At 46.1% G+C, this 15862-nt stretch overlaps 1 protein-coding gene across 1 annotated transcript in view; it reads left to right on the plus strand.

The window, feature by feature from the left end:
• The window catches only part of PAK3 (p21 (RAC1) activated kinase 3), a 256608-nt gene that overhangs the window by 37834 nt on the left and 202912 nt on the right, over positions 1 to 15862 (plus strand). The window contains exon 2 of the mRNA XM_059157369.1: positions 6090 to 6185. The gene's annotated coding sequence lies outside the window, so the exon portion shown is untranslated. The remainder of the gene's footprint in view (positions 1 to 6089; positions 6186 to 15862) is intronic.

Consider the following 15862-nt stretch of genomic DNA (forward strand, 5'->3'; position numbering starts at 1 on the left):
TTTTGGAAAAAGTTAAAACTCCATATGAATGCAAAGTATTATTGTTGGGTTTTGTCTGCTCTTTGCCTCTGGTGGTTGGACCAACTTGGTGTATGACTTGGAATTTGAATTGGTAAAGAAGACTCCGAGAGAGGTCCAAGGTGCCAGGAATTACAGAGGAGAGAGGGTGGGAAGAGTCTGGAAGCATAGGAACAGACCCCTCACCCTCAGGAAATCACCCCCTCACCCTTCCTTAATCTTCTCTGCCTATATGTCTTGCAACAGCTTAATGGACTTCTCTGAGCCTGTTTTCTCATCACTAAAGCAGGATGGTTATGAAGATAATAAGCCATATAAGAAATGGAAAGCTCTGTTGCCGGCAACTCTAGTGTGAAATAGACTTTTGATAATTATTATTATTGTTAGCGATGTTACTTACTTCTGGGCATTGAGAATCTGAATTCCTTAATGCCAGGGCATGGCTAGTCCTTGGTAAAATATATATATATTTCTGAGCCTCATCCCCAAGGAATTCTGATTCCATGGGTTTGGAATGGAGCCCAAGAATATGTATTTAACAAGGACTTCAAAGGATTCTGATGTGAGGCCAGGTTTGGGAACCAAGGGTCTCGAGCAGTGTTTTTTCAAGCTGCCAATTATTACCTACCCCTTGGGAAATCAATTTAGTGGGTAGTGACCTGCACTGAAAAAACAGAAAAGGAATGGAATAGGGAAAAAAAACAGTGTGCTTTTCACACAGTAAGGGTAAATAAGTATTGCTTCATGAAATGCTGGCTGTATGCTTATATATATAATTCAGTAAGGTACTCTGTATGCATGGCAAATGTATTTCTTACAGTAAGTCATTGTGAAAAAATATTTGAAATACAACAGAGAACACTATCTTCCATTTGGAGACACAGATGTCCAGAGAAATAATCTCTCAGGTCCCAGCCCAGACAAGAAGAAATGACCAGCAAGAGAATGGAGTAGGATCCATTTCTCTTCTCTCCCCATCTGTCCTCTGCTATGCTTGGGTCGACAGAATTGGCTTGTTCTCTAATTAGAGTGAATTTTCTTACCGTGTAATGAACCTGGCCTGAGATGAAGGGCAAGTGAGGGTGTTGCTACAGGTATCAGGCTAATTGTGTTGACCCCATTAGACAGTTGGTCTTGGTAAGTGAACGCCTTGTAAACTCATTTCGTTCTTCTCCTTCTCCCAGACTTTCTTCTTGAGGATTTTATTTATTTATATGAGAGGAAGGGGAGGGGTGGAGGGAGAGAATCACAAGCAGACTCCCCACTTGCTTGGGGTGGGGTCCCACAGGGGGTTCGATCTCACAACCCTGAGATCATGTCCTGAGCTGAATTCAAGGGTCTGACTCTCAACTGAGTAAACTACCCAGATGCCCCTCCTTGTCCCAGACTTTGGTATTCATATTCACTTTTGAAACACTTTTGTTGCCCTTTGTGAAATCACATAATAAACGTAAAACTGTTCCATTGCACGTCAACCCATGTCAGTGTCTTTTGACTCTCCACTTGGTATGCGGAGGATATTAGCACTCCTAAACCTTCCTGGGCTTCATTCCCAAGGAATTCTGATTTCATGGGTTTAGAATGGAGCTTAAGAGTATGTATTTAGGGGTGCCTGGGTGGCTCAGTGGGTTAAAACCTCTGCCTTCAGCTCAGGTCACGATCCCAGCATCCTGGGATGGAGCCCCGCATCAGGCTCTCTGCTCAGTGGGGAGCCTGCTTCCCCCCACCCCTCTACCTGCCTCTCTGCCTACTTGTGATCTCTGTCAAATAAATAAATAAAATCTTTAAAAAAAAATATGTACTTAAAAAAGGACTCCAAGGGATTCTTTTTTTTTTATTTTAAGATTTTGTTTATTTATTTATTTGACAGACAGAGATCACAAGTAGGCAGAGAGGCAGGCAGAGAGAGAGGAGGAAGCAGGCTCCCTGCTGAGCAGAGAGCCCGATGTGGGGATGTGGGGCTCGATCCCAGGACTCTGGGATCATGACCTGAGCCGAAGGCAGAGGCTTTAACCCACTGAGCCACCCAGGCGCCCCACTCCAAGGGATTCTGATGTGAGGTCAGGTTTGGGAACGAAGGGTCTCAAGCAGTATTTTTTCAAGCTGCCAATTACCTACTGCTTGGGAAGCTAATTTAGTGGGTAGTGACCTGCATTGAAACTCTGAAAAGGAATGGCTGTGCCCCATCCAAAGGGAGCAGCCACTCCGGGGCTTCAGGCCACTGTGGTCCTGTGGGGATGAGGTCACCTCGTCAGAAAGACCTTCTCAGACCACCTCTATAAACTGTAGGCCTTGGTGATCTGCCTACCCCACCACTTCAGAACCCCCCCCCCATCTTTATGTTGCCCCATGGTGCTTATCACAACCTAACACACAATATTGTAAATAATAAACATAAAGAGAAAAATAACTCCTTATCTCCAGATCCTTTTTTTTAAGAAAGAGTTGGAAGTCAAATTTTATGTGAAGCTTTCCAAATTTGAAATGTGGCTAGATCTTCTGATTTTTCTGGAAAGCCCGGGATTCTAAATATTTATGTAAAACCTTTGGCGTTATAAACGTCTTGGTCACAAGATCAAAAAGAAAAAAAAAAAATCCAACGCTATTTAGGCCAAAGAGAATACGTCTGTGGCCCAGATTTGGTCTGCAGATCACCGGTTTGGGGCATCTGTCATAGATCTACAGACCGTTGGGCAATGTGAACTCTTGAAAATGGATGTTTTTCTATTGAGGAAGTGCAGCCTGGGGTCAAGTACTCGCCACAAGGTCACAGGCTAGCCTGTAGCAGAACTGGACCTTGAACCCGGCTCTCTGGCCTCCCAGTGCTCTCTCAGAGCCACCAGGCTGCCTACGAGGCTCGTCTCTCTTCTACTGGGGTAGAGCTCCTCTGCCCCACATGGAAGCCAGCATTCAGTTCAGTCCCCCTGCCCTCCTTACAAAGAACCTAACAGAGTCATCAGCACCCATCTGATAAGCCCCAGGCACTTCTCACCACAGAGTGTATGCATTTACCTGCCTTCCCCATCTCAACCTTGGATATTGCCTCTTGGTGTTCTTTATTGCTTTTGCTCCAGTGATAGAATCAAGATGAGGTCTTTATAGGAGTGTTATTAGCATTGTTCCCAGCCAGCGGATGCCCTCAGGTAGAGTGGATGTGGGCTGGTGCAAAGCATCTGGGGCTCAGAGTTCCCAGGGTGGGGCTCCACGGCCCTGAGACAACTTACTTAACCTTCCTCGCCCTCAATTTCCTTCACTGTAAAACAGAGAAATGCGATGTGCCTTTCTTATCTCCCAGAGCGGCTGTGAGGTAAAACTGAGATAATACATACAAGCACCCTTCGAAAAGAGAAGATTTGGGACTCCTGGGTGGCTCAGATGGTTAGGCGTCTGCCTTTGGTTCGGGTCATGATCCCAGGGTCCTGGGATCAGAGCCCTACATTGGGCTCCTTGCTTGTTGGGGAGTCTGCTTCTGGCCCTGACAACAGTTCCCACCTCAGAGGCCTGTTCTGAGCCTGTGGATAGTGATATGTTTTATTTTTTTAATTTATTTTTAAGATTTTATTTATTTATTAGAGAGAGAGAGAGAGAGAACATGAGCAAGGGAGAGGGACAGAGGGAGAGGGAGAAACAGACTCCCTGCTGAGCAGGGACACCCCCCACCCCCGCCCACAAGTGGGGCTTGATCTCAGGATCCCGGGATCATGACCTGAGCTGAAGGCAGACACCTAACGACTGAGCCACCCAGGCACCCCAGGTTGTGGTATGTTTTCATATGGTGAGTGCTAAAGACGTGTTAGTCGCCATTATCATCGTCTGTTTCCATCTTAAAGTGAAGTCAGGTTGTTTGGGAATCTGCCTGAGAGTAGTCGCGTTACCTTTGGCAAGTCAGATCACCTACTGTTTCTCAGTTTCCTGGTCTTCCATGAGGGATTAGTACTAGGGCTGCCTTGGGGATTAAATGAATGAATGTAAGTCCAGTGCTTATCCCAATGCCTGGCACAGAGTAAGCCCACGTTGGATGTCAGCCACTCCAGCTCCTAAAGCTATGTAATTGCCAATGTAGTATGGCCACAGAAACTCCAGAAACATAAGATCATGAGGACACCCCAAGTCTTACTACTAAGATACCAGTCCTTGTTATTACTTTGAGATTCAGGTCTTAAATCGGAAACTTCTCCTGTCGAGAAAACCAAGACTGAAGAAAATGGCGGGGATCTGGGAATGCAGAGATCATTGCATGAAACCTTCACTGAGTGTCTCTTCGGGGCTGGCCAGTGCTCCATGGGCAGGGTTTCAACCACACCAGGTTTCAACACACACCACACCACACCACACCAACCACACCAACCACGCCAACCACACCAAGCAGGATCCCTGCATTTAAACAACATATTGGCCCATGGAAGGAGACAGAAGAGCAAAATAAAAGTATAAAATAGTATGTTGCATGATGTAAAGTACTATGGGAAATAAAACCCTTAAGATGGGGTGGTAAGGGGACGCCTAGGGGGCTCAGTTGTTAAGCATCTGCCTTCGGCTTGGGTCATGGTCCCAGGGTCCTGGGATCGAGCCCCACATCGGGCTCCCTGCTCAGCAAGGAGTCGGCTTCTCCCTCTCCCTCTGCTTCTCCCCACTGCTTGTGCTTGCTCTTTCTCTTTCAAATAAAAAATCTTCAGGAAAAAAACAAAGCTGGGGTGATAAAGAGTTCTGAAATGGGGAGGGGTAATGAGGGAGGGAAGCGTGCAAGGCCTATAGGTGATCTTCGAGTCCACCCCCAAAAGAAGTGAGGGAGCGGGCCATGCGCATCTGTCAGGGAAGAGCTGCCCAGGCAGACAAACAGCAAGAGCCAAGTCCCTGAGTTAGGATCATGCTTGGCATTTAAGAAACAGCCGGGAAGCCCTGTGGCAAGAGTGGAGTGAACAAGGGGAAGGGTAATAGATAGGAGGTCAGAGAGCTCGCAGCTGTGGCTGTGTAGGGCTTTGTAGGCCTTCGCGATGACTGCCATTTGCAGGGAGAAAGATGGAAAAGCATTGGAGGATCTTGTCCAGGGAGAGGCGTTTCTTAATCTGACTTCCGCCAGCCATTTGTCCCTCCCCTCAGCAGCGGGTTTTTCCTCCACAGGCCTTGGACAATACTAAACAAGAGGTGGCAGTCCCAGCTGTCCCTGCAGAGTTGTCTTTACCACTCTGTAGACTGCAGAGAGAAGGCTCTTTGGTCCAGAGGGGAACACGGGGCGGAGGTGATGGCACAGAGAGTAGGATAAAGCAGTGGGATCTCTTAGCGCGTGAAGTGACCCAGTTCCTGTGGTCACAGCTCCTGGGACACAGTTCCTGTGATTCTGCCCTTGGGCATCTGTTCCCCCAGCCTTGAATTCCCTGCACCGCCCCCACCAGCCTGTTCTGCCTCCTGCAGGACCCCGTCAAGGTCAGAAAGCCTCCTGATGCGTTTATGGAAAGTCTGCCTTCTCACCACCACGAGGTGGCAGTAGTCTGAGTTCTGTCACCTGAGTGTTCCAGAATCTGTGCATACTTCCCATAGAAAAACACTTTGGAGATGCGAAGGCAGTCCGGGAATCCTATATATTCCCTGGCATTTCTCTTTTTTGGGCCCCGTATGTCTGGTCCTTTCAAGAGCCACTCCTGTTCTGGGATGGTTTCCAATCCCTTCGTCACTCTTGTGACCCTCCTCTGGAGGTGGTCCACTCTCTCAGTGACCCTCTTGAAATGTAGTGTCGGGAACTGAAAAGGAGGCTTCGGGAGGGAGCAGCAGAGATCACAGGGCAACATTAATATTCAGGAATCTAGAACCTCGGATGAATATGACCAAAACTTGTGCTCTGTTTTTAACTACTAAATAATTAAGCTACCGTAAACTAACTGTTGGCTTGAATTATGCTGTGGGCCAACTCAAACCCCTCGATCTTTTTGGAATTGCTTGTTTTTATGTGATCTGCTGCCAAGCCATGCTTCCCTTACTCTGGCTTCGCAGGAAGGACTTTCAGAATTTTAACTGAGAAGCTTTGCTTTACCTTACATGTTTTACTTTTTTTTTTTTTTTTTTTTTCATTTTAGCTTGGCATTTCAGCCCATCTGAACTCGTTTTGAATCCCAGCTTTGTTCTTCAACGTATTTGATATCCCTGCCAGTTTTGGGTTGTCTTCAGACTTGGTAAGTGTATTTTCTGTGTCATCAAAGTTATAAACAAGTGTGGAAAAGCCCCATGGCCTTTTGAAACTTTTCTGTTGGTTGTCACCTATGCTTTGGGTAAAATTCTTTCAATTTTCCATCCATTTGACTTGTGATATAATCTGGTTAATATGGTCCTGTCTTGTCTCAGTCCATTCATGAGAAAGATCTGAGAAATGATTTCAGATGCACTGCTGAATCCAAGATATGTTGTGGTTACAAAAGGCAGGTGGATAAGTGATGATCTGACAGCACACTTTGGTTTGTAAAATGGAAACTGTTACTTTTTTTTTCACAAATATGAAAGTAGTATTGGCTTGTTGTACAGTCCAACGGCACACCAAGGTGTACGAATTAGACAGTGTGAGTCCCTCTGTAATTCTTTGTGCCAACACCCTACCAGATAACTGTGGTTAACGATTTTGTGCAGACAGAAACAGAGATCTGTGATTTAAATGAGATCATACTATAGAGAATGTTGCATGACCTGCTTTTTTCACTTACAATCTTTTGGAAACATCTTTCCCTGTCAGAACATATAGTTTGACTTCATCCTTTTTAATGACAACCTAGTGTTCTTTTCTGGAGATGTTTCCTAATTTACCTCATCAATCCCATATTGATGGACATTTACATTGTTGGCAGATTTTTGCCATGTTGCCTGCTATAAGCTTGTTAAAAGGACCGAGGCACCCCAAGATCAGCTTTCTTTGCTGGCTTGAGATGTTGTATTGGGTGCTGTTTTCTGGGTCCTCACGATTCCCCATCCTTTTCGGATCTTGTGAATGTTGTAAATTCCATGGGATACTTTCTACCAAAGAGAGAAGAACTAGAGAGTGGGTTTCCAACTCCGTACTCATCCTGGTTTGTGTTTGAAAATCTATACCTTGTCCTCCCTTGGAGTGGAGTTAAACCTGTTGGAGCTCCCGGGGGCCTCGAGAGGACTGAGACACCTCAAGATCAAACCCTGAGTGACAGGCTTGATAGGAGGCTCCTCCCCTGACTGGCACAGGTGAGGTTGCTAAGAGCCTAAAAGGGAAGAACTGCCTTGTCATTGAGCCATTATTCCCCATCACACACAAGCTCTGGCCAGTAGGGCCATTTACTGAGCCTCAGTAGGCCCCTCCTTTCTCACCTTCACACCTGTCCTCCTCCATGGGGGGGGGGGTGTCTCCTTCCCTGCACATGTGCACCTCTTAGAACAAGATAGGACCAGCCTCTTCTGAACTACTAGAACACTTTCTGAACTTGGTCTAGACAGCAAAGATGCGTTTCAATATCAAAGCTGTACCTGCCCAGCTCTGTGATCATGGATATGTCACTGACCCTTGTTGGGCCTAGTTCTCCTCACCTAGAGAATGAAGATATTCCTGTGGAAGAGATTTCGGAGCACCAAACCCAGTGCCTGGCCAATAGGAAACACTTCCTGTTAGCTGCTGTCATTTGTCATCATCATCATCACCATTATAGATGACCATATGGCTGACTCTGCAGGGTCGTGGAGATGAACTGAGAATGTACATAAACCATCCAAAGCGATGCTCAGCATTAGTTGAGGACTAAATAACTGAGGGCACTTATCAAATATATTTATATCAAGTACCTCTTGGATACTTAGCTCATTATGCCTTATGTTATTTCTATTTGTGTTCATGTCTTGATCCCTTCCTCTAATTTCTAAGTTCCCTCAAGAGGAGAGTTCTTTCTCTCTCTCTTTCTCTGTCTTCCTGTCTCTCTTCCTCTCTGCCTAGGAAGCAGAAAAGACCCAGTGCTGGGGACTAGGGGGGCTCTTGAACATTTAGAGGAGTCAATGTTGCCCTCACTTTTTCTAAGCCCCTTGATCATAGTATTGTTTTCTAGTTTGAAAAGATTTCCCCCATTAACTGATCAATGGGACCTTTTCCCTAGGGCATGCCACAGCATACATGTTCCAACCACTGAGCCACTGATCACAGTATCTTAGCTTTGGAAAGTTTTCCAGAAAACAGTGGCCTGGTGTGTACATTCATTTGAGCAAACTGGGCTTGTGTACCACTCCCAGGCTTCTGCTGTCTGCACAGAAAAGGATATTGGACATGAGCTTAGTTCAGGACGCCACCAAGTCCCCCTTAGACTACCACAATGTAGTCTTCTAGTCGTTTTCTTACTTTCACCCATGCTGTCCATGTAGCAGCAAGAGAGGTCTCTAGAAAGTAATGAAGTGAGATTACATCATTCCCCTCCTCAAGACCCTTCAGTGGCTCCCGTTTCATGTAGCATCAGGTCCAGCCATCTTCCTGTGGTCCGCAAGGCCCTGTGTAATCTGGCCCCCTGCATATCTCCAAACTTATCTTGTTGCACTCTTCCCCTTGCCCACTCTGCACCACCCACATTGGTCTTCTGGTGTGAGAACATGCCAAGCTCATTCCTGCTATGGTGCCTTTGTTCTCATTCTGTCTGCCCCCAGGAATTGGATCCCATCCATGCCCCAGCTTCTCCAGGCTTCCTCTTGCCTTTCAGGTTTCCACCTGATGATACCATCTCAGAATGGGATCATTCCCCTAGGCCTTCCCCGCACACCCTATCTCAAGTAGCTTCCCATTGGTTCATGTGCCATGCTCCCTTGTTAATCTCAAACTCTTTGGTTCTCAGCCCTCACTTCACCTTAAGAATTACCCAGAGAATGTTAAAAAAAAATGACCAGGCTCCTTCTAGACCAAGGAAATCAGAATCTCTGGGGACAAGGCTTAGGTCAGCTGTATTTTTAAATGTTCCCCTAGTAATTGTAATGTGTGGGCAAGGTTGGCAGGCTCTGTTCTAATATATGGGCTTGTTGATTCTCTTCCTGGTACTTATCACCAGATGTAATTCTTTTCACTCATTCATTTAATAAGTATTTATTGAGCTCCTACCATGTGCCTGGCTCTACTTGAAACACAGGGATTAAAATTGTGAACACAAAAAACCACAAATTCTAACCTTTTATGAAACTTCCATTCTGGTGGAAATGGCAAACAATAAATAAGATCAGCAACTATACATATTTATACAGCTTGATATATATATGTAGGAAATTCTGTGTGTGTGTGTGTATGTGTGTGCATAGTATTATGGATTGATTGTGTCTCCCCCCATACCAAATTCATATTTTTCAACCCTACCCTCCAATGTGATGATATTTGAAGATGGGCCTTTGAGAGGTGGCTAGGGTTCGATGAGCTCATGAGGATAGGACCCTGGTCTGATGAGATTAGTGCCCTTATAGGAAGAGAGACCACAGAGCTTACTCTCTTGCCATTCCACCTCCCTGCCACACACACACACACACACACACACACACATACACACACACACACAAACTTACAGTTCCTGTGAGCACACAGCAAGATGACAACTACCTACAAGACAAGACAGGAGACCTTAGAATGAAATCTACCTTGCCAGAACTTTGAACTTGGACTTTCTGACCTCTAGAACTATGAGAAATAAATTTCTGCCTCCCAGTCTATGGTATTGTGTTATGGCAGCCTGAGCAGATTAAGATGTATGTTATGTTAGACTATGATAAATGCTAAGGATTAAAAAAAAAAAAAACATAAAATGGAGATACAATTTGGGGGGGGGCAGGAGAGGGAGAAAAGGTTGTGATAGAGTGGACTGGAATGGTGAATCTGGAGTAAAGATTTGAAAGAAATGAGAGATCCAGATCTGCAGGTATCTGAATATAGAGCATTTAAGGCACAGAAGAGGGAGTACAGGGGTGCCTGGGTGGCTCAGTGGGTTAAGCCTCTGCCTTTGGCTCAGGTTATAGTCTCAGGGCCCTGGGATTGAGCCCCGCATAGGGCTCTCTGCTCAGCAGGGAGCCTGCTTCCCCCTCTCCCTCTGCCTGCCTCTCTGTCTACTTTTGATCTCTCTCTGTCAAATACATAAATAAAATCTTAAAAAAGAAGAAGAAGAAGAAGAAGAGGAAGTGCGAAGGCCCTGGGGCTGGATTATACCTGGTGTCTTTGAGGAACAGTGAGGGGGGCAGCTTGGCTGGAGAGTTGTGAACAAGGGGCATAGAATGGTAGGAGATACATTCAGAGAAGTAACTCTATTACTCTATTACTACTCCCTCTAGGGAGCAGATAATGTGGAGCCTTAAAGGTTATTGTAAGCGCTTTGGCTTTTACTCTGAGTGAGAAGGGTTATCACTGAGGATTTTCTAGCAGAGGGTAGAATAATCTGACTGAGATTTTAAGAGGTTCACTCTACCTGCCATAGAGAACTCAAAGGGGGAAATGGTGGCAGGAACAAAACCAGCTAGGACGTCACCGCAGTGATCTAAGTGAGAGGCGATGGTGGCTTGGAGAAGGATAGTAGAAACAGCAGAACACAAGAGAAATGGTCCAAATCTGGATGTACTTTGTGGGTTAGGATATACAGAATTTGCTGACAGAGTGTGTTTTGGGCGGAAGACACAGCACACAGTCAAGGAGGACTGAGTATCCAGAAGAATGGAGTGCCATTACACTGAGATGGGCAGGACAGTGGGAAGAATCGGTTTCAGGAGGAGATGTCAAGGGCTTAGTTTTGAACTTGGTAAGTATGAAATGCCCATTAGCCCTTCTTCAGCTGGGGATGTCAAGTAGAGAGGTAGATATACAATCCTGGAGTATATAGGAGAGGTCTGGCCTGGAGATAGAACTTTGGAAGCCATAAAATTAGATGAAATCTCCTAGATGGTAAGCTCAGGTAGAAAAGAGCAGAAGCCCAGGGACTGAGACCTAAAACACTCCAGAGATTAGAGGTTGAGTTACAGAGCAATAGCAAAGGGGACTGAGCAGAAATAGCCAGAGCAGATGGAAGAAAACCAATAGAAAGTGGTTTCCTTGGAGCCAAGAGAAGAAACTGATTTAAGGAAGAGTGAGTGGTCACTTCATGTCAGGCATAGCCAAGAAGCTCGAGTAAGGTGAGGATGGAGAGCTAACCACTGGATTTTGGAACATGTATGTCACTGGGTGATCTTGGTCAGAATAGTGATGAAAGTGAGTTCAAGAGGGAAAAGGAGAGAATTGGGAGACAATGGGTATAAACAATTGCCCCGACATTTTAGTACTAAAAGGAGGACAGATGAGGCAGAAGCAGTATCTGAGGGGAGATTCGCCTTGAGAGAAGGTTTTATTAATTTGGGGGATGGGAGAAATCATATTCTAATGAGAATGACCCATGTTCTTGATTTAGGAGGTGAGCGGTTGAGGGCAGGGACTTGGTGTGGGGCATTCCCCTCACCTCCCACAGTGCCCAGCACAGAGTAGGCATTTGCCAAGTATTGTTGAGTCAGTGCCTGATCAAATGATTGCAGACGGCTGTGGGAGTAAATAAATATCAGAGTTGAGTGGCAGGTGAATGGAGGAGCACCCTGCCTTCAGCTCCCCTCATTCCCGCCCCACTCCTGGTGCACCAAGCTCACCACAGGGCCAGACTCCCTCTGCCAAGAGGGCATGCAATGTCCCTATAGTCATGTGTTCTAGGGAGAGGACAGGCTTTGGAGCTGTGAGAACAATGTGTGGCCGGACAAGACCACAGAGCTCAGGAGGGTTAGGGCACATTGTGTCATGGCTGTTCCCCAGGCGTGGTCTGTCAGGAGCATTTATAGTCTCTTGAAGCTCAGCCCAAGGAGCAGCAAAACCAGAGTCTGGGCAGGAGAAGCCCCTGCCTGTGCAGTGCTCAGTGGCCTTGGCACCTTGCTCATCTCAGTCTCTGTGTGGCGTAACCCACATAGTGTCAGGTGACATTTCAGCCCAGTGCGGCTTCCCCCTGGGGCCAGTGACTCTGCTGTTGTCAGGAAGAGACGGCATGGCCCAGTCCTGCATGAACACACAGGAGGCACTTGGCAGCTTTTGGATGAAGGAAGCCCTGGGGACTCTGGGAATTGACACAAAGGGTGAAGAGAGAATGCTTCCTTTCCATACCTCCCTTGCCACCATGCTTTAAGCTCAGCTCGGTGAGGGTGGCCGGTGGCAGGTGCATGTCCTGGACTTGAAGGAAGACACAGAGAAACCCCTGTAGTGAATTGGCAGCAACCCCAAGCAGACCTTTTCCATCTCCTCACCTGGCGCTCAGAGATGACACCACTGAGTACAGTCTTACAAGTCCAAAAAGTTGACTTCAAACAGCATTGACCTCATACCTGATCCGGGCCACATCCTGTGTGTTTTCTCAAAGTTGCAACTATACTAAATATTACAATTCCTCCTCCTCTTCCTCATCCTCCTCCTGATTGCAGCTAACACAGACCGAGCGCCAACTCTGGGCCAGGTACTGAGCTAAGCACTTTGTATACGATGTCAGTCATAGTTCTCACCGCAGCCGGGTGAGGTGAATACTACTCCCGTTGCTAGTGAATAGGAGAGATTCAAGCCACGCAGGGGAAGAGTTGAGACTCAAGTCTGATTCTGTGTGACTGCAGAATCACATTCTTCATGGGTCTCTATGACAGCACCTCTCTGAGAAACATAGATAATCTCATGCTGTGGCTTCAAAGCCTCCAGAGTCTTCCCATCACGTGGAGAATTTAATCCAGCTTTTTTCCTAGGCCACCAGGGCCTGGCAGTATCCAGCCTTTGCCTGCCTCTTTGGTCGTGTTTCATTCTCTTCTCCCCTTGCCCCTGTGAGACCTATGGAGAAGCCTCTTGATCTGTAGCAGTGTTCTGTTCTCAGTACATCTGGTAGGCTGGCTTGGGTGTTTACTCTTGCTTCCAGGGGTATTTCCCTTGGAAAACACCACCCACTGTCCAAACAACCATCCCAGAAGCCCTGTATCAAAAGGTGGGAGCTGCCTCATGATTGTCAGCACACCCGTTGTTCGAGGGGTTGGGTTAGCTTAGGGATGCCTGTGTCATTTGTACTGTAAGATCGTAGAAGCTTGACTGCGCCCCAGACCTTGTCTGGTATCAAGAAGCATGTGATGCTCAGAGGTGAACTAAAGCCCAAATTCTCATTCTGTGACTGCTGGTATTTGAGGAGACAGTGCCGTATGGCTAGGGGAGGACGGGAACTGCAATAGACCAGGACACATATGAATCACTGCTCTGTGGAGCTCTCTCACTCGCTAGCTGGGAGACCTTAGATAAATCTTTCTAATTCTCTACGCCTTGATTTCCTTATCAGTCAATGAAAGTAATAGTCTCTGCCCCTAAGGGATTGCTTTGAGTATCTTGAGATGATTTATTGGATAGTGTTCTGGAAGGTACAGAAATTTGCATAATGCCTAGTAAGTGCTTAATATATTCCGGATACTGCTCCAAGCTCCTCACGTGTATTCTCTCTGCATCAATCCTCAGACAAGACCCAAGCATGTTATTGTTAATAGTATCTCCACTTTACAGATGAGAAAATTGAGGCCCAGAGAGGTTAAGGGATTTGTTCATTGTTGCCCGGTGGCAAAATGGCAGAGCCAGATTGTGAATGCGAGCAGTCTGGCTCCAGAGCCCGTGGCCTGAGCCCCTGACTTACGTATGTAAGGTAATGGGTTTTAATGGGGCTGTGTCCTAGTCTGTTCCCGCTCCTATAACAGAACACCAGAGACTGGGAGTGCTTAGAAACAACAGAAATGTATGTTTTGCCACTGTGGAGGTTGGGAAGGTCCAAGACCAAGGTGCTGATAGACTCAGTGTCGGATTAGAACTTCTCCCTGGTTTGTAGATGGTCATCTTATTACTAGAGCATCACATGGCAAGAGGGGGCAAAGAAATTCTGTGGAGTCTCTCCTCTAAGCGGATGACCCCAGTCTCATGAACTGATCACCTCCCAAAGGTGTCACATCTAAATGCCATCACGCTGGAGAATAGTTTTCAAAATAGGAATTTGGTGTGGATACAGATGTTCCGTCTCTAGCAGGAAGGGAGGGTAGTATTTTTTTCAAGTAAAAAAGTATTGCTACTATTTTGTGCAAGTCTTATACCATTTTGCCTCCACTGGGCTATAAGCTACTTGGGTTCCTTTGCATGTTACTGTTTAGTTTTGGGGTAGCAGACTCTCACCTACCTCAATTGTGATACCTTCCTCCTCCTTGAAGCCACCAGAGTTTCCCACATAGATAATAGTCCACAAAACGTAATCTTCCCATGTCCAGAAAAGAGTGTGAATGCCTGGTGGTCTGGTCCCTTTGTGTCTTCACAAATATTGAACACCTCCAATGTGTTCGGCCCTGTTCTAGTCAACTGGTGATCCCACAGTGCACGTGCGCGCGCGCATGCCTACACACACACACACACACACACACACACCCCAGCCTCCACAACATTGCTTCTGTTGTATTTTTGCCCTACCACACAGTTTTAATCTCACCATGCGATAATAGCAGACAAACTTCGGTTAAAGGAAACGATCACTTAATTGGCCTGGAGTTGTCAAATTGTCAAGGTTATGGAAGACAAAGCCCGAGGAGCTGTTGTAGATTAGAGGAAGCTAAGGAGACGTGGAAACAAATATAGTCTGCGCTCCTGAATTGGATCGTGGCATAGCAGAAGGACACTAGTGAGGAAATGGGGGACATTTGAAAAAGTTTCGTGCATTCTTTAATAATGTTATATCACTATTAATTTCCTGGCTTTGATACTTTTACCATTATTTTTTTTGAAAGATTTTATTTATTTACTTTGAGAGAGAGAGAGAGAGAGCGCGCACAGGAGGGGCAGAGGGAGAGAATCCCCAAGCAAACTCTGTGCTGAGCATGGAGCCCAACATGGAGCTTGATCTCACAACCCTCAGATCATGGTCTGGGCTGAAAGCAAGAATCAGACACTCCACCGACTGAGCCAGCCAGACACCCTAAAAGTTTTCTCACTATTATGTAAGCTGTTAATATGAGGGGAAGTCGGGTAAAGGGGATAGAGAGACTCTGGGTTGGGTTTACAATTTTCCTTTAAGGTCTAAAAGTGTTTCAGGCCATTTGAAAGCAAGTTGGCAGGCACAGAAATGATAAATGCCAGAAGGATAGATGTAGGACATTGACAGTCTGTGCTACACTTCCTGCATCTCAGGGTCCTCCTCTGTCATTTAGGCCTAATAGTTATGTATTACTCCTGATTCTCCTTATTAAAGAATTCTCAGGGGAGCCTGCTTTTGAAGTATTAGAGAAATGTAAGCCCTAAACATTCCGTTTTGTGATAGAAGCTACAAAGAAATGAAAAGATCATCACTTCATCCTCCAGAAAGAAAAATTATTTAACAAAATTATTTAAAAATGAAAAGTTAAAAATATCCCTCCCTTCCTTGGGTTTACCTTTAGGGAAGGAGAGGGGGAGAGAGGGAGAGAGAGTGAGAAAGAGGGACGGGAGATAATAAATAAGGCAATCAGTTAATTTTATCATGTATTAGAAGGCAGGGAGTTCTATGAAGAGAAAGAAACAGGAAAAGGCAGGGAGGAGGAGAGGGGCAGCTTTAAAAGGGTCATTTGAAGAAAAGACTTTAAAGAAGCAAGAGCTCCAAGGAGTGCATCAGTCAGAGGGAGTGGCCAGTGCAAAGGCCCTAAGGCCTGACCGGTTTTAAGGAACAGTAGGAAACCCCGTGGAGCTAGAGCAGAGTGCGCAAGGTCAGTGTGCTTCCTTCTGGGGTCTGTAAAGATAACAGAAAGAAAGTGGCCACAGGGCAAAAGTCAGGGGAGTTAAAAAAATAGACATCAAATAGAGGTTTCC

Source organism: Mustela lutreola, chromosome X (assembly GCF_030435805.1).
Source record: "Mustela lutreola isolate mMusLut2 chromosome X, mMusLut2.pri, whole genome shotgun sequence".
In the NCBI taxonomy this organism is placed as follows: Eukaryota; Metazoa; Chordata; class Mammalia; order Carnivora; family Mustelidae; genus Mustela; species Mustela lutreola.